Source organism: Artemia franciscana, chromosome 13 (genome assembly GCF_032884065.1).
Source record: "Artemia franciscana chromosome 13, ASM3288406v1, whole genome shotgun sequence".
In the NCBI taxonomy this organism is placed as follows: domain Eukaryota; kingdom Metazoa; phylum Arthropoda; class Branchiopoda; order Anostraca; family Artemiidae; genus Artemia; species Artemia franciscana.
This window is the reverse complement of record NC_088875.1, coordinates 15,405,177-15,424,167: the sequence shown is the minus strand read 5'-3', so window position 1 is coordinate 15,424,167 and position 18,991 is coordinate 15,405,177. Positions and strand designations below refer to the sequence as shown.

The window sequence follows — 18,991 nt, the reverse complement described above, 5'->3', positions numbered from 1 at the left end:
AAACATTAAATTCGTCGAGCTCTTTTAGTCCAAAGTAACTTCAGATCGTGGTCTATCACGATAAAAGGACAATTTTTACTAACTCAGCTTAGTTGCCTAATTATTCAGACAAGGGGCTGATTCGTATACCACTTATATTAACACCAGCCACTTATATATCCTATACCACACAGAATACTGTATGTTTTAGCTGTACGATCAGATAGAAAGTCTAGTCTAGAGACTGAAAAACGAGCGTCCCGAAATATACTCTACTCCAACTCAAGCAGAAGCGTTATTGACACACTTGGTTTCACAAAGTTGTGTTCTTTTTCCCAATGAGGTAGTACCAGAACTCATTTAGCAATTTACCGGCAATAAGATACTTGATGACATTCTGGACTATATGAAAAGTGTACATGATCTGTTAAACATCGGTCTTACAACTCTTTTGGTATCTTCGTAAAGGACGACCATTAGTTACATTGAAAATACAAAAAGGGAGAAGCGAGATTCGAAGTCGGAAGACAACTTCGTGTAAGAACGCACTAACTGATCCCCAATTCGGCTTGACGATTTTTTAGGTGAAATTCAAGCAGCCAGTGCATCATTTGTCCAACTCTTTTATCTATCCCCATTCACACTACCTTTTTCAAGGTGTGAATAAATGGAATTTTTAGCTTCTTTTCTCGTTTGACTGCCCATGGATCTGGTGGATCTTTTTTGAGGGCAGTATTGAACTCCAGGAAGTGTATCAACAGAGCACACTGTTTCGTTTGTAACAAAAGCTTACCACAAGCTTTCTGTTTTACAGATTTTTGTTATAGAATTTAGGATTTTTTAACGAAAATTTCGACGGATTTTTCGTTCTCAGTCGTCGGCATTTTACGAACTTTTGGTCTACCAGAACGGAAAACTTGCTATCATGAAGTGCAAACACTGACTCAAAGAAAAAGACGAAGAATTTGGTCTTGGAAAAATTGCAGATAAATGTACTAATTTTATTTACTTGACCTTTTGATAAAATCATAGTTATAGAACTCTGTTTGTTCAAAAAGTTGTTGAATAGTATGAAAAAGATTTGTGGGATGGACATATATCCTAAGTTAAGCTTCAGGAAGGTTTTTCCATTGGCAGGGGGAGATATGATAGGCTATAGTTTTGCTGAAAGTAGCTCTGAAAAACCAGTGGATATAGTCTTAGATCCAGAGAAGTAAGGGACTGGCATTTCTGTTTTTCCCCCAGCCTTTAATCAGTAGGATCATCTTCTCTAGATTCTTGTGAATAAAAATGATGCCTGCCCATTTCTGTTCACCTGGGACCTTGCCAAGTTTAAAGGGTAGCTGAAAAAGTTTTAAAGTGTATAATGTGCTTGCATAATGAGTTGATTTATAATGAGCTGAGGACTAATTCTATTAGGCCTTAGACATATTGAGCTTTACAAGTCTGGTAAAGGCTTGTAAAGCTCAATATGTTTCATGAATAAATTTCCATACAAAGAAAGACTACGTTGTTTGAAGCTGCCAACGCTGACATACCGACGGAAAAGGGGTGACATTATTTTAACCAAAAAAATCCTCTCTAAAAATACCCTTCCCGGTCTCTTTGCACAGCCCTTGCATTCCAGTAGGCCTACTAGAGGACATTCTTTGAAGCTCTCCATGCAGCATTCCACGAGTAGACATAGAAGCCACTTTTTCAGCCAAAGAATCATCAATATGTGGAACCAGCTCTCTGAAGAAACAGTTTCTGCTACTTCAATTGACATGTTCAAGTCCCACCTTGATAGGGAATGGCTCTGCCAGGAGTTGCTTTACAATTGGGAAGCTGCAGAGTCCTCCACAAGAGTCTAATCTAACAGCCACAATCTACACCAAACAAATTCTTTTTTTTTTTCTCATGGAGCATCACAAGGATGGATAATCCTTATATCACTCCAAGCTGTAATTTAAGGTAATAAGGGTTACTTGAGCAAACATCCAATTTTGCTTACAGACAACATTACCTATAGAGCAAAGTATTTTAGTCCTTGAGCCCTACAGGTAGCAAGGAGTTTTTTTTTTATATATATTTTGAATTACTGCATATAGTTAGATTCTGATGATTGCATAATGTTTTTATGTTGTTATTAATTCATATTGCCCAACCCCAACATTCCCCTTGGCTTCAAAACCCTCCCCACTTTATGTATTTATAGTTTCTTTAAAGGGGGATTTTAAAAAGCTAAAAAATGAATATGCTTCTAGAATTAGTGATAAATTTATAGCAAACAGTATTACTGGCTTTTATATATAATGAATATACCACTCAATGCCTTTTTTTGTGCTCTTTACAAATGTAATAATCACTTCTACCAGAAATTCAGATTTAAGCACTTTGTGACCTCTTAAAAATGACCTAAATATGGGGTATAAAAAAGACTAAGAAAATTGGTCTTGAACCTTAAAACATTGATCTCAAACTTATTGTTTCATTATCCCAATGTTATGATGTTTTCTTCTTCCTTGACATCAAATTTTAAATGAAAGCATGTGTTTTTGGTCAAAAATATGAAAGCTGGCTATTATGAACACTAGTTATACTGTTTGCTATAAATATAACTATATTAAATACAGCAATGGTTAGTTTACATATTTAGTATATGATATACTTTACCCCCACCCTCCTGATGGACAAATATATAGCCCAAATTTGGTTTCTAAACTATTACAGATTTACAATTTCAAATATCCTATTATTTTTTGTAAAAAATGACTAAAAACGCGTGCTTTAATCAAGATTTTGGCAGCAAGGAAGAAGAAAGCACCATAACATTGATAAAATTTATTTATCTAATTTAATTGTGGAAAATCAGTCCTTGTGGATAATATAACATTAAAAAATGGATTTATAATGAAACAGTAAGTTTGAGTCCAATGTTATAAAGTTTGAGAGCAATGTTCTAAGCCTTTTTTATATCCCATATTTAGGTCATTTTTAAGAGGTCAGAAACTGCTTAAATCTGAATTTCCAGTAGAAGCAATTATTATACTTGTAAAGAGCATAAAAAAGGCATCAAGTGGTATATTCACTTTATATAAAAGCCAGTAATACTGTTTGCTATAATTTTACCAAATTAGCACTTGTATGTGCTGTAGTATTGAAACTATGCTGCTTCACAGCATAGTTTCCATTTTAGATAGCTTGTGATGAAACTAAAGCTTTACTGCTTCTGGTAATGATCTAGGCCTATTCAAGTTTTTACTATAAGTGTTATTTAGAAGGTTGGCTATTTCATTAGAATCTAAAACTAGCTCACAGAATGATTGATGAATTTGATTGCCCAATATAATGTTAGTTGTGATTTATGGATGATACATGTCTCTAAGAGAATTTAGGGTTGCTTTCACCATCAACTGCTATAAACTGGTAATGTTCTTTCAGATTAAGTTTCTCAACTTTTTACAACATTTTCTGAATTTTGAATTATCCACTTGGTTATATAACTTCTTACTTTAATTCCTTATTTTTTGTCAAATATTGTACTCCTTACCTATGATGACAAAGTAAAGTTTTTGGCATACTAGTCCAATAATGTCTTGTATGCTCAGCTTCAGCATCAATAAGAGTTGATTTGTAAACTGTCTATGTTTTATTAAAATGAACATCCAAAAACTAACAAGTATTCTAATGTATACCTTCTATGCATGATCAAATTTTATTATAATCTGTGTAGGCCTAGATTATCTTAACTATATTTTTAGGGATACTTTTGCAATTATGCAAAAATCATACAGATGCAATCAAAAGGTACCAGTGGGAAGTAGGCTAATATTCCATAATAGAACTCATGTCTTGGCTGTATGATAGCAATAGACTAAATAAAGATTGGATTTGATCACCTCTGAATCTGATTTTTTTTTTTTTTTCAACCATCTGCTGTAGTGAGATTGAGTTTATGCCTTCATCAAATTCTTGGCTAAGAACCACTTATCCACATTCCTTCAGATATGTTGAAATCACCAGCAACAAATATGAGAGACTTGATGCTAAAAGCAATCTCAAAGGTTATTTGATTTAAAAGAATCACAAGGCACTGATGCAGAAGGAAATTTACCTGAATAAACATTTGATTTTGTTTGCATACTAATAGTAATTAATTCCACCAAACTCTGGGTAAAGGGAAGATGGAAAGAGACGTTGGATACCTTGAAGTGATCTATTGCCAAAATTGCACCTTCTATGCAAATTAAGCATCCTCAAAATTTGTAAATAGGATATATCCACTAATTTTTTGTTATTTATTATTTTTTTTTTTACTTTAACTATCTTAATTTCAATGTTATTAGGCATAGCCTCATGGGCAAAAATAAGAATCTGACTACAGTCATCAATAAGTAGAACTAGCTCAGTTATTTTTATTGATTAAACTGGCAGAATTAAAGGGCAGTACTCTTAGATTGTCAGATAATTTAGCTGGAGTTATTTGTGCTTTATAACTAACATCAACTTAAGAACTATACTGGCTTCTCATCCTTGTACAACTTGGGAAACATTCTGTCTGGCTGCTATGCCCTAGGGAATGACTGCATTTTCACCAATGCCTTCTGTATTTATTGCGACAATTTTGCCATTCTTAATGTCAAGATTAGACTCACCAGCAGCTATTTACAACTTAAATTCAGTTACAAGGACCTTGTGTTTAACCCCATCTGTGGTTGGTATTTCCATAAAAAAATTAGGTTGTATTTCTCTTCTCATGGAAAAGGCAGATAATCTGGTTTTTAACTGTCTATTGAGTAACACTAAACAACACAAAAAAGGCTGTTAGGAGTCGGGTTATGTAGGCCAGTCTTCTTCACATTCTTCAGCCCAACTGCTGGAATGCCCTTTTCTTTCTTTGAATATTCCACTATGAGAACAGCATTCCTGTTGGCAACAGTAAGGTCATCATACTACACTTATGCCTATCTCTTTGACTTGTCAGATTAATTTAAAAACTTTCTGCAAAACAAGTTTTTCAAAGAAAAGTAAAGAGCTCCATTAAGCCAAGAATGAGCAAAAATAAAGTCAAATAATCTCCCGAGTGTAAAACTACCACAAACTGCTATTAATAAATAAATGAAATTCAATACAAACAGAAATTACAATGAATAGCTGAATCAAAGTCAAAACAAGCAAACATTAATATGAGTATTCATGAAAGTAAGAAAAATGAAATCATTTCAAAGTATTTTGTTTTCAGTAAAGCACAAATCTTGTTCTGGTCTTGAGAAGGTATGGGGCTTATCAGCCATGCTCATGTTGATTTTTGCTTGTTTTGAGTTTGATTTGGCTATTTATTGTAATTTATGTTTGTTTGGATTTTCATTTATTTATTGGTAGCAATTTGTGGTAGTTTTATACTTGGGAGATTATTTGACTTTATTTTTGCTCATTTTTGTCTTAATGGAGCTCAATACTTTTCTTTGAAAAACTTTTTTATGGAAACTTGAACTCTGTTTATTTGTTCAAATAAAAAAAACAGAAGTAGTAATAGTAGTATCCCCCAAAATTTCAACTTAATGCCCCCATTTATTCTCTATATATTGCTGAGATGTCTTATTGGCAACCGTAAATACAATGCTTTTTTATTTATTTTATAGCAACATTTAGTTTTAAAATGTAATGAGCCAATTGCATAGTTGTGGGTAGTTGACATGCCTTATTTAAGCTACCTAAAGACATAGTTGCTGGACCATTCTACTATGCTGAACAAATGGCTGTCTCAAAATTTTGACACGCTGTGTTTGGAAAATGAATGGGCTTAACAGAAGGGCTGCTTGCCCTGCAATCTCTTGTTACTCTTAAAATAGGCCCCAGAACTTTTTAATTGAACTGAATTAGCTCCTTTAAAAGTTTCAGTGATATTTCTAGCTATTATAGAATCATGCTGTCTATGGTATTGCTTATATGCCCTTTTGAAAACCTTCATATATACAGTTTTTCCCTTTAATCATAACTCCTAAACATTCCCTATAAGTTTCATTTTAATACTTTCAGTGTCATTAGTTACATTGACAGTAGTGATAGTATTAAAAGTACAAATATAGTACCTTCTGGCTTGTTCAAAATCCCCCACAACTTACCCTTAAAGGTCTTAATTACTAATATAAGTTGTTCTTCAGATAATGCTTTGTTGCCTTTTTGAAATTCCACATGCTCATAGTTTGTTTTGATTTGATTCAACATCTGCCTAAATATACCTTGAAAGCTTCACCTTAATACCTTTAGGTTGTGCAGTAGTAATAGTTGGAGCAGCATTAGTAGCAATATGTGCATTATACCTTTGGTCTCTATAACAACCCCTTCAACACATGCTGAAAGTTTCAGGTTAATCAGAGATAGGATAAGATAGTATTTATTTTCAAAAGGCTATCAGAAGCTTTAATATAGTTGAATCAGCTCCATGTGTCTAAAAGAAAAAGAAAAACAAATAATACAGCAAGACAAAAATAAAAGAAACACCAATCAAACATAAAAATGGTCAATAAAAGTTTAATGCAAAAGAAAAAGAAAATTCCAAGTCCAAGAACTAAAATGAACTTTATGCAATTAATGGCAAAAACAGAAAGGATGTGGGATAAAGCAAAATCAAGGCTAGAAGTAAAACATTACTCAATTTGTATTCAAAATCAATGCTGTAAAATAAAAAATAAAACACTTAAAATCTAGTCAAACTAACTGTCAAAATGCAATATTTACAATTAAAGAACGGATTGTGCCAAAGACAAAAGTCAAAGATGAAATAGAGCATAAATAAATATCACAAATGAGTAAAATAAAAGTGACCAAAGATAAAACCAAATGACACATGATTATTGTGAGCATACACTAACAACTAAAATAAGGGACAGAGGAGTTAATTTTGGTGCAGAACATAGTTGAGGAATTATTAAGGTGCTCCAGAATAAAGGGGGTAAAACTTTTACAGAACCTCTCTGCAAAGGTATGGATCAGTGCATTGGAATTGCCAGGGAAGCAAAGTGGGGGAGTTTGGGTCTAATGGGGTTGTGAAAATTGGGAAATATATTCTCAGCACGAGGATTAGATAATGCGGATTTAGCAAAACGCAAATAAATTTGTTCTCTCCTTTCTTTTAACGTGGTAATACATGCAGATTTAAAGAGGAAGGAGTATGGAATTTTGCTCTCTTTGTAGATTATCCTCGGCAAACGCTTTTGGACTGACTCAATTTTGTTGCTAAATTCACTTGAAAGTTGCAAATACCAAACTGCACATGCATATTCTAATAGTGGCCTGATAAATATACATGGAGGGAATGCATCTTAGGGCTATTAAAGTTTTAACATAGATAATGAAATATTTGCTTGTTTAACAATATTTGAAACATGCATGTCCCACTTCAGATTATTTGAACTTGTAACATCAAGGAGTTTAACATGTTTCACAAGCATTTTGGGTGGTGTGGGGTCAAGAAAAACAGGAGTGGATTTCAAGAAATTTATTGTTATATTTGATTTAGTGGAATTTAATTTCATATTTAGGTTCTTGACTTCATCCAAAATATGGGTTACGATTTCTAGGGGGTCACTTTTAATATTCCTGTGACATACTTCAAGAATGGACAAGTCATTCACATATTCCCACCTTTGGGGGAACTCCTTACCAATATCGTTAATCATAACTAGGAATAAAAGTTGTCCCAATAAGGCTCCTTGAGGAATTCCCCAATATATAGGGAGGGGGTTAGAGAAAATATTTTTGTATTTTACAACTTGAGATCTATTTGAAAGAAACAACATAACAATATTTACTAAAAGAGAATCAAGTTCAAAAACCAGTAGTGAACGAATTAGGGTGGTGTGGTCAACCAGGTCAAAAGCTTTCTGGAAATCAACTAAGACAAGGTTCAGGCAAGCATTTGGTTTTTCAAGCTTATGATGGTATGTATTAAGTGCACAAGGTAAGGGGTGGTGGAAGTTTTCCTTAAATTACCAAACTGTTGGACGTCAAAACGTGGATACATTTATCTCTATAAGCCAGTCACAGAGGAAACCTTCATGAAGTTTGAAAAAAAACTGAAGTGAGTGTGATGGGGGGTATGTTGGCGAAAGTTAGACTGGTGCACTTTTTTGGGACAGGTTTTATAAATTTTGTTTCCAGCAACTTGGGAATTTACCAAATTTTGTGATGTGATTGGAGATACTGTATAAAGGCTCAGCAATTTTGTCTGAAAGGGCTTTAATTAAGTTAACCAGGATGTCCAAAGGACAAATACTTGATTTTCTAGGATTTAGAATTTTTTTTATAACGTCAGAGGAAGAAGGAGGTATTGGGAGGAATAGATAGACTTGAGTCAGTGAAAGGGAGGACTTTGAACGATGGAAGTAGGGTACAAGTTCAAGTCGTTTGCAGTCTTATTAGGGGGTTCAGGGAGATGGAAATTAACTTCAGAAGGACTTTTTCCATATGTCTCTTTAATTTTTCTGTATCATTGCTTGGGCTTGTTTGAATATAGATCTTTGACTTCAGTAAAGTCTCAGTAACATAAGGCTTATCTGTAGAACACTTTTTATTTTTATTTTTCTCAGGAAAATGGGATTCATAATTACTGCTTAATAAATATAGGAGGAACAAAACCTTGCAGTCAATGTAATTTGTTTGTTACACAGTGGACCAATTTTCAGCAGTAATCCAAGAGCCAAAATTGTAGAGTCCTGAGTCATAAGAGGTCTAAAGACGGTTTCAGTAATAGAAAACGACTCTTTAACTTTAGTAAGCAGAGATTAGAGAATGCTAAAGTAGTAACTACCCCCTACTGGGGGCAGAGTGGAGATTTGCTTGTAAAACTTCGAAAGATTGGCGAAAATTAAATCAAGAGTAGTATTGGCTTTGGTAGTTGGGATCTTTGCAATCTGTTTTAATTTAAAAGCATTACATATGGATTAAAGTTTTGAATCATTTGCGTCACCCATCAGGAAAATTCCTGCATTTGGGTATTTTGGTAGTGCAAAGTCACACTTTCATGTAGTTTTTTGATAACAATTTATTTTGACAACGTGTCTCTGACTAAGGGAGCAATAAAAACAACACAGGACAATTAAATTGAAAGGACACGGCAAGACTTAAGGTCGAACACACACCCACATAATCTCATCAAAGGGAGTAAGACATGGAATTGAGATGTTTATTTGGTACAAGTCATTACAGACAAAGAACAGAATTTCACCCCCTTTCTTATCCAGAGGGCGGTTTTCTGGTCTGAGTTTAATAAACTGTGAAAAATTGTTAATTTTTAACATGTGCAAATTTTGAGTTTTTACTTCAGTAACAGCGATTGCATTTTAGATAAAATGCAATTTATATATTTATATATTTTATTTATTTATTTTAGAAATAAATAAATGTGTATATTTTAGAAAGGGTTTCTAATTTATTAAGTTCTTGAAATTTAAGGCTCTCAGTAATGCTAAAAAAAAAGTGGGGGGAATTGAAAACGACTTGTGAAGGTACCGTTTTTACACTTTACTTTTTTTAATATTACAGATGAGGTCAGGGGTTCTTGGGGAATTCATCTCAGGGGCTTAGCTCGTGTTGTCAGAACAAGGGGCTCGGGGACCATATCCATCTTTTTCGTATGCAAGGGCATTTAATTGAGCAGGGACTAGCGGAAACTCTAAACAGCAGTAACCAAGTAGGGGTTGAGTTTGGGGTGAACTGGAGGAGTAAGGAGAGGTGAGGAGATTTTTCCAGGGGGCATGGTATGAAGGGTCCCCGTTGAGTGGGTTCACAAGGTTGCGGGGAAGGATAGATGGAAGAATAAGAAAATGCTGGAAAGCAGGTGGAAGGATGGTTGGGAGGGTGGGTGGGCTCATCTTGGAAAAAGAAGGAAGGATATGGAAGTGGATATGGAGATTGGGATATCCTCGGGATAGGTACTCAATTAGAAAGGACGGGATGGCTTGAGGGCTTTCTTGTACGCGAGCAATGGTCTAAAAAATGTTTACTAAAATTAGCAGAATTAAGTTGGCTTCTGGGCAGTCCAGTTTTGTAGAACCTACTACGACCCTTAATGGGCAATTTAATATGAGCTTTTATACAGCCAAAGCATCTTCCACTTGAACATTTTTCTTATAAATATCAACGTGAGGGTATTTACATAGATTATTTGCACAATGGGTAAAAAAATAAAATTTACAAATGTGTATTTTTTTAATTACTAAGTTAAATCAGACATTAGGTTGATTAAACTTAAAATCACTGAACCCTTTTTTGAATATTTGATTGCATTGGGTAAATAATTTACGCTTGCAAGTTTGACTTCATTGTCAGTTTTTAAAGGTGTGTCATTAACACTGGATTTCAAGAATAAATTATCTTCAGTTAAAACAAGGTCAGTAGGATTAGTTTGTGTAACCTTTTTAAACCCTTGAGAAAATTCTGATGAAGGTATTTCACTAGCACTTGCTTGATTACATTTGATGACGTTTTCTGGTTCAAAGGGTTTGACAGCAGTTTTTATGCAACTTGAAGAATTTTGATAATGAATATTTGGAGCAGAAGTATCAGCTAAAAGATAAACTCTGGGTGGCGTCTTGGATTTTATTGCATGTAAAGCATCAACAATTGCTAGCTGAAAACCGAATTTTAGCATTTTGATTTCATTGTCCTTGAAAAGATCACTTCTGGTGCTCGTAAAGATCGGATAAGCTATCATAAAGAAATTCGGGATTAATAATCCATTTCTTGAGATGGAAGATTTCTGTGTTTTTTTGGCAATCTTCACGGGTATGGAGCTCGAAGACACTAGCCGTTTTTGCTTTGCGTGTCAATTCATCTTTACTAGAACAAGAGATTTGTGGGGTAATTTGGGATTGATGGTAGGTGGTTATTTTTTCAGAGTCTATTGATCCTGGAGAACTTTTGTTGTCATTACTCGAAATACAAAGTACAGTAGGGGAAGTTAAAATACCAATTGGAACAATCACTTCAAGTTGATTATTGTTGGAAATGAATTTTTTTCATTAGAAATAAGGTGGGATTTTACAGCCTCGAGTGGTTGGACCACTTCAGGTTGATTATCGATGATATTAGTCTCTTCATTTACAACCATTGAGTATCGGAACTGTACGCGTAACCAATTAGAGCTTTAAGGCGTCTACTTTTTGTAATGCCAGCACAAGTTGGGTGCAACGAAGCATTGCACATGAACACTGGAATGATCCAGTTCCACGTTTTCTGTAGCATTTGTTACAAGGGTGGGACATTTTAGGCTAAAGAACAAAAACGAGACACAGAACTTGAATTGGAAGCTGTATCCTCAACTAATACCGGGTTGCCTAAGCAAGGATTAGCACTGCTACTTGCTAGAGAACAGTTCACAAGGTGGATCTCGCGCCTTCAATTAAAAATCACAAGCATCATCTATTTAAAAACAAGACGTCTTGACAAGCCAAGATGTATATTTTCTATATACCGAAATGTTTTGCCTTAATATCCTTAGTTTTAATAGCAGTAGAAGTAGTAGTAGCTGTAGGGTTAATTGTGGTAGCCTAAGCTTTAGTGGCAATAGTAATAATTGAAGCAGTAATAATAGTAACAGTAGCAGTAGCATGAGTAGAAGCAGTAGCTTTAGGATGCAAATATTTTCTTTTGATTGGTTCAACATCCCTCAATCTGTTTGTTTCAACTTCACACACCAAACTGTTCCTAAGATATTGCTGTTACATCCTTTTGACAACCTGCATACAGAGGACGTGTTCTGATTCAGTTCATCTTCCCCCCCTAAAAATTTCTTGAAAATTTCACCTTCCTGTCCTTAGGTGTAGTTGTAATAGTAGTCACAGTAGTAGTACTGTATATATGTAGTATTATTCGAATTTTGTACGTTCACCCTTTGTATATGAAACTCGTATGTCCCCAGGGCCAAACTTACCACCCTTGCCCTGAGGGCTGGGGGGTTATTATCTTCAAAGACATTTTTTCTGGACCTTTCAATTATATTGAACAAAACGGCTATCTCAAAATTTTGATTGGATTTGTTTGGAAAAATAGTGGGTGTAGGATGGGGGTTAGTTGCCCTCCAATATGTTTCCACCATTAAAAAGGGCACTAGCCCTTTCAATTTCCAATTGAATCAGCTCTTCGAAGTTTCTAATACAACAAATGGCCATCTCAAAATTTCTGTCAAATGCATTTCGGGAAAATACGAGGTATGTGGGGGGGCCACCCTCTGATCACTCTGAATCTTTAAAAGGGCACTATAACTTCTGATTACCAATCCAATGAGCCTCCTCCGAAGTTTGAGCGACTCCATAGGTTTAACCTATTTCTAAAGTTTTTAAAATAATCTATTCAAAAAATTCCACTAGATGCCCGTCATGCAATACACATTTGATCCAAGTTTTAAATTTTGGATAAAAGTGACAACCTAGAAAAGAGGTAAGGAAGTTTTTATATGCTTGTTGGAAATCCTGACATGTTGTCCTTGTCAAATATTTTCTAAGTTACTGTAGCTCTTGGGCCGTAAGTTAGCAAGATCAGACAAGGTATACCGCTGGTATTTGCAAGGCAATTTTCATCAGTAAATATCAGGCCGTTATCTACGAAAAAATAAAAATTTTCAAAATGGCATCAACCTGAAGCGACTCTGAACACTTTTTTTGGGGGCTATTCTGGATAAATCTACATTGTGGAAGTATCAGTGAGTTTGAGACTGATGAAGAATTATCTTGTGAAAAATTTGTGCTTGCAAGGTATATGATTGGAAAGAAGTAAAACTCTTCTATTTACTATGTTGGTGAAATTGAAGAAATGAGTGGCAGAGTAGCAAAAATAAAGTACCTGTGCAAGTCTGGTGAGAAGTTCATCTTCCCTGAATGTCAAGATTGTGTATTAAACTGACATTTAAGACATCATCATGAAGCTTCCCGCACCGGTTTAAGTAGGATAAACTGGGTGAACAGCCAAAGCTCTTGTATTTAGCTGTAATTTGGCCCGATTTCCTATAAAATAAATTTAATGTTGCATTTAACTTGTATATTATATGAATTAAATGTTAATATTATCTGAATCAGTTATTACAAGCATTAATTTACGAATGTCTGGAAATGCCCCATGTGTGTCCGAAGTCACTCCCTGTTTAGGGCGACTTTGGACACTTGAAGAAATCACACATTTTTGGGTTTCTGCAAGAAACGATTCGATAGATGTCATTGAAAAATAATCACCAAGAAAAGTGAATAATTGAGCTATCTATTCGTGTGGAAAGGAAGTTTGCCTTTTTAGAAATTCACCTTGTAGGGGTCAAAATCCTCAAAATGGAGAGTTTCACCCCTCTCTCCTGTATACACCTTATTTGCTCCCAGTGCATTGCCCCGACAAATGGCCATCTCAAAATTTATGTCAGATGCATTTCAGGAAAATACGAGGTGTGTGTGTGTGGGGGGGGGGGGGTATCACCACCCTCATATCACTCATAATCTTACAAAGGGCACTAGATAGTTTGATCACCACTTCAATAAGACCCCCTCTGAAGTTTGTTGGATCACCGTTTATATACCTTATATGCCCCCAGTGCATAACTTATAACCTCTGCTCTGAGGGCTGTGGGAGGCTTTCATCCTAAAAGACATAATTTCCAGACCATTCAATTACATTGAACAAAATTGCAATCTCAAATTTTGATTGGATGTGTTTAGGGAAATGTGTGTTAGGGATGAGCATAAGAGGAGGGGTTAGTTGCCCTCCAATCACGTTTGACTATGAAAAAGGGCACTAGCCCTTTCAATTTCCATTGGAATGAGCTCTTTTCGAATTTTTATCAGATGCTGTTCGGGGGAAACGAGGGGTTAGTTGCCTTCCAAACACTTTTGATTATGAAAAGGGCATTAGCCCTTTCAATTTGCAATCCAGTGAGCTCTTTTCGTAGTTTCTACGACCACAAATGGACATCTAAAAATTTCTGTCAGATGCATTTTCGAAAAATACGAGGTGTGGGGGGGTATCCACCCTCTGATCACTCCGAATCTTAAAAAGGGCACTAGTCCTTTCGATTTCCAATCGAATGAGCCTTTTTTGAAGTTTCTACGACATCAATTAGCCATCTCAAAATTTTATCAGATGCATTTTGGGAAAATACAATGTGTGTTTGGGTAGGGTATCCACACACCCATCACTCTGAATCTCGAAAAGGGCACTAAACTTCTGATTAGCAATCCAATGAGCCCCCTTTGTAATTATGCCCCGAGGGCATAATTTACAACCGTTACTTAGAGGGCTCTAGGGGGGTTGTCAACTTTAAATACATAATTTCCAGACCTTTCAATTACGTTGAAGGAAATGGATAGCTCAAAATTTTGATTAGATGTGTTTGAGGAAATGGTGGGCGTGGAAGAGGGGCTAGTTCAATCACTTTTGATTTAAATAGAGCACTAACCCTTTTTATTTTCAATGGAATAAGCCCTTTTCTAAGTTTCTGCGATACCTCCTTCGATACGAAGTGCCCTGGCCTAAAACCAAAAAGAAAGAATAAATAAATGAATAATATATTGTGCCGACATCGCTCTTCACTTAGGCAGCGTAATTGCGCTGCTTATGATACATTGTTTTGGTATTGCTCTTGAAGCATTATGCTTAAGTCTGTTTTTAGCAGGCCAACTCTTTGGCCAATTAAATTTTTTTTAAACGAGTTGTTTCAACTGAAAGTAAGGAGAAATATTAAAACTCAAAACGAACAGGAATTATTACGTATATGAGGGGGAGTTCGCCCCCTCGTCAATACCTCGCTCTTTACGCTAGGGTTCGAATTTTGTTCTAATTCTTTAAGGATGACCTCTGAATCATTAAGGCAGGCCATTTAAATGGCTCTTTTACAAGTACTAAAAAAACATGAGGGTAAAGAGTGAGGAATTTGTGAGGGGGTTCTACCCCCTCATGCATGAAATAATTTATGTTTGTTTTAAGTCTTAATGTTGCTGCTCCTTACTTTCTGTTGAAAAGATTTGTTTTTTTCATTTAATTTCCCATCGTTTTTTAAATAATGCTGGGAAATCCAGCGCCCCCTTCATGGAAATTTCTCTTTCCCCATGAAAAATTCCTACATAGAAAAATCCTCCCACGTAACCTTCTCTACCGACCTTCCCCCCCCCCCCCACCAAAAAAATGCTCCATTGAAATGTCTTTATACTTCCCAATAACCAAAAGTATATGTAAACAATGGGCAAAGTTCATAACTTGCAGCCCTTCCCCCAGGGACTGTGGGGATTAAGTCGTCCTCAAAGACATAGTTATTAGATTTTTCGACTATGCTGAACAAAATGGCTATCTCAAAATTTTGATCCGGTGACTTTGGGAAAAAATGAGCGTGGGAGGGGGCCTAGTTGCCTTCTAATTTTTTTGGTCACTTAAAAAGGGCATTAAAACTTTTAATTTCCGTTAGAATGAGCCCTCTCGCAACATTCTAGGACCACTGGGTATATGCGATCACCCCTGAGAAAAAAATGAATGAACACGCATCTGTAATCTTTCTTCTTTCAAAAAATACAAAGTTCCACATTTTTGCAGACAGGAGCTTGAAACCTCTACTATAGAGTTCTCTGATACGCTGGATCTGATGGTGCGGTTTTCGTTACAAACTGTTTGACAAGGTCACAAACTATTTGATTAGCTTGATCAATACTTAGTCCAGGATTTGTGCCTAATGAACAATGAAATAATTTAATTTTCAGTGAAATGAGATTTATGGCAGTCAAATGAGAATGAAATTTAAAATGAGATTTATGGCAGTGAAAACTCAAGACAAAGGCAGTTGCGGCAAAAATCTTCAAAACGCTTTTTGTATTTTAACTCTTTCGTGGTTGGTAAATAGTATGTAATACAGCATTTTTTTATTTTTTTTTTTACTTGTATATTTGTTGACAGTTTAGTTCCAGAATACAATTCATTTCTTTGCAGATAGAACGGACATCATTTCTAAAATGTGTGTATTATTAAAACATTGTTAAAATGCCTGGTGGTTCAATTTTCTTTAGATGTTGCTAATGAATGCTTCAGATCTTACATTAATTTGTTCCAGTTTTTTTTCTATTGCAGCTAGGCAGGACAAATATGCATCTAAACAAATCAAGTTACCCCAAGGAAATCCTCAAGTTCAAACCCAATTCTTATCTGGAATCCTTCTTTGGTCAGTTTCCCAGAACCTATCATCCCTAATTTGCCCTTAGATTGACCCTTCCACCACTACAGAACAAGCTATAAATCCTCGATTAGCAACCTCAAAATCCACAAGAGAAAATGTCAGGTCTGAAAAAGCAGTGTAAATGCCAAGAAAAACCAGCCTGTCCTTTTCAGGGAATCATCATATTACCGCCCTGTATCCCTTTCCCTTCAGACTGTGAATCAAGTCATCAAGCTACAGCCTTCCACATATGTTTATCTGTTCTGATAAATTGCAGGAGCTATCTGATTATGTGTATTGAAAAAGATGTGAAAATATTTCTTATAAATTACTAAACAGCATATTTCCCTCTTGAGCTATCTTAGGAATTTTTACCCTCTTCGGGTATTCGGAACATTTTCTGTTACGTGTGCCTGCCTCTACAATCAGCATATTGGGGGAGGTGCAAGGCATAATGTTATCAAGTGGATTTCTGTCTGGTTATCAGGTTTAATTTCAAATTTGTAATTTTGCAGTTTGAGAATGTGAGACAAAATCTCAGGGATTTTGTCTGCTCAATTGGTTTACTTTAAAAGGGCCTGAAGGTTTTAATTGGAACCAATATATACGTTTGGTTATAAATTGATTGGCTGGGATTCAAATGCTTGACACTTTTAAAGACACTTCTACACCCCAAGCTCATCTAAGGAAATGTAAACTACAGTTTTTTTTTTCTATATTACTATGGTGGTTTCTATTTTTTGCCTTTAATGGAGTGCTAACAACAATATTTATTTGTAGAGACATCCTTAACATCTAGCTAGCCTTAAGTTGCATTTCAGGGACTTAAAAAACAAAATAATATTTAATGCTGGTTATCTTCCATGTTCTTTGCCTGAAAACTTGCCTTCCTCTTTTAAATGAAACCCTTCGTTGCTGCATGTCATGGGTTCTTGTCAGTTCAGGCAGAATTGGGTAACTCCCCAAAGCAACACAAGATCGCACAGTCTGCAATCGGAGCCTATGAAGATGAATATTGCAAGATCTAATTCTTACCATCATTCGTTCATACCCCGGGTCATCAGGATCTGGAACAAACTACCATTCCCAGTCGAAAAGATAAAATCACTGGAAGCCTTCTTCAATAGCCTAAACATAAACATACAATATCTCGAAACTTTCAACGTAGAACGACTTTAAATGGCAATCGTGCCGCAGTCGATCCGCTCTTCGCCCTGCCATAACATTTTTCTTTTAAAAGGCGTCAGTTATGTGGAAATTTTGTATTCAGAGGTGTGAGGAATAAAATTATTTATTTATTATTTATACAAGCTAATGGTCATTTTAATCTAGAAATAACAAAAACTTCTTTGCCATACCAGTAGATCCAAATACCACCCAAGGGTCCTTAGTCCCAGTTCCAAGAGTACCCAATGAATTCAAACACAAAGTGCTCAATTCAATATCATGAAAACTAGTTATAAAACAAATGCTGCCAGGGAACTTTCCAGGAGAGGGAGAAGCACAGCTACCAGGAGCTTTGTTTTTGCCAAGATTTGAATAAGGGAATTTACTTTTTTCTCTTTTATACATTTTTAATGTATTTTTGTTTCAGAGGGAGCAGGGGATGTTACCTTCTGTAAACGATGAATCACACATCTTTTTGAATGTTTCTTTATTCAATTATAGGTACATGGTTGATTTTCATATTTAAACTATGGCTGTGACACTTCTGTCAAGCTTTGTTGCCTGGTCTTTACGTCGAAATTTATGCAAGCCAGTTCATCCACCTATTCTTTTAAGACTTCAACCAGTACTGGGGATTTCATTACAGGAGAGGGGATTAAAACATGTTGGCAAAGTTCAGAGAAGATGCAAAAGCTGTTACTTAGTTAGGAGACAAGAGAAGTGGTATAATGAATGCAAGGAGCATCCACGGCACAAACAAGTGCAAAGAATGCCACCCGAAAAAGCTAAATGGAGTCTTGTATTTAAATGTCAATCTCCCCAAAGGCCTTGGTGATCTGTTTTTAGATTATTTTGTATTATGTTATTAAATATAGTATTCATTAACTCTTATCCAGTTATCTTATATCAAATGATTAAAAAAAAAGGCCAAATAAGAGTATGCCAAGCCATGGTTGTAGATCTGAGGGAGGGGTGTTGGGCTATTATTTTCTCCACAGGTAAGATTATTTTTTTAATTATCATTTAACCATTCCACATTTTATGGCTATTCTTTATGTTTAGTTACCATATGAGTTATTAAAAGTTATAACAATTTTTGCAGTCCCTATTTTAGTAAATTCATGCTCAAAAGACTACCAAATCTGGCGAAGTTCATCTGCTAGAAGAAAAGCTCCTTCCATCTAGTGTATTCTGCCATAATGGCTTTTTAGACCATTGAAGAATTGTTTAGTATAAAATTGTTTGAAATTGCTTGCTATAGGATACCAGGGGCGGATCCAGAATCTTCTTTAGGAGGGGGGGCATAAAAGGTTGCTCGGATAAACTTGAGAACAAATAAGTGCCTGCAATTTCAAGAGAACCTTGACAACTATGCGTCGTAAGTTGTTAGTGGAAATGGTCGTAAATTTAATCTAAAACCTGGTGAGGGTTAAAGTTCTTATAAATCCGTTGAAATGGAAATGGTATAAAAATATTGATACAAAAAATAGTAAGTTGTAAAAACCATCCCACCGTAAAAAAAGATCTGTTCGCCATCTATAAAAAATAATATTTAACATTTTCTGCACATTTTTTTGCCTTCACACTTCTGACCACTGTAGCGAGTGAGTTAATCTTTTTATTGTCAAAAAAAAAATGATCTTATCCATCTTTTTGGGTCATGCACTCTTTGTGACAATTTGTATA

The 18,991-nt window shown here is 35.4% G+C and overlaps 1 long non-coding RNA gene across 1 annotated transcript; it reads left to right on the top strand.

Moving 5' to 3' along the window:
- Positions 1–889: 889 nt before the first annotated feature.
- LOC136035088 (uncharacterized) lies at positions 890–18,196 on the top strand. Its single transcript, XR_010619326.1, has 2 exons — positions 890–971; positions 17,807–18,196. It is a non-coding gene; the product is annotated as an uncharacterized LOC136035088 (long non-coding RNA).
- The last annotated feature ends 795 nt before the right edge of the window (positions 18,197–18,991 follow it).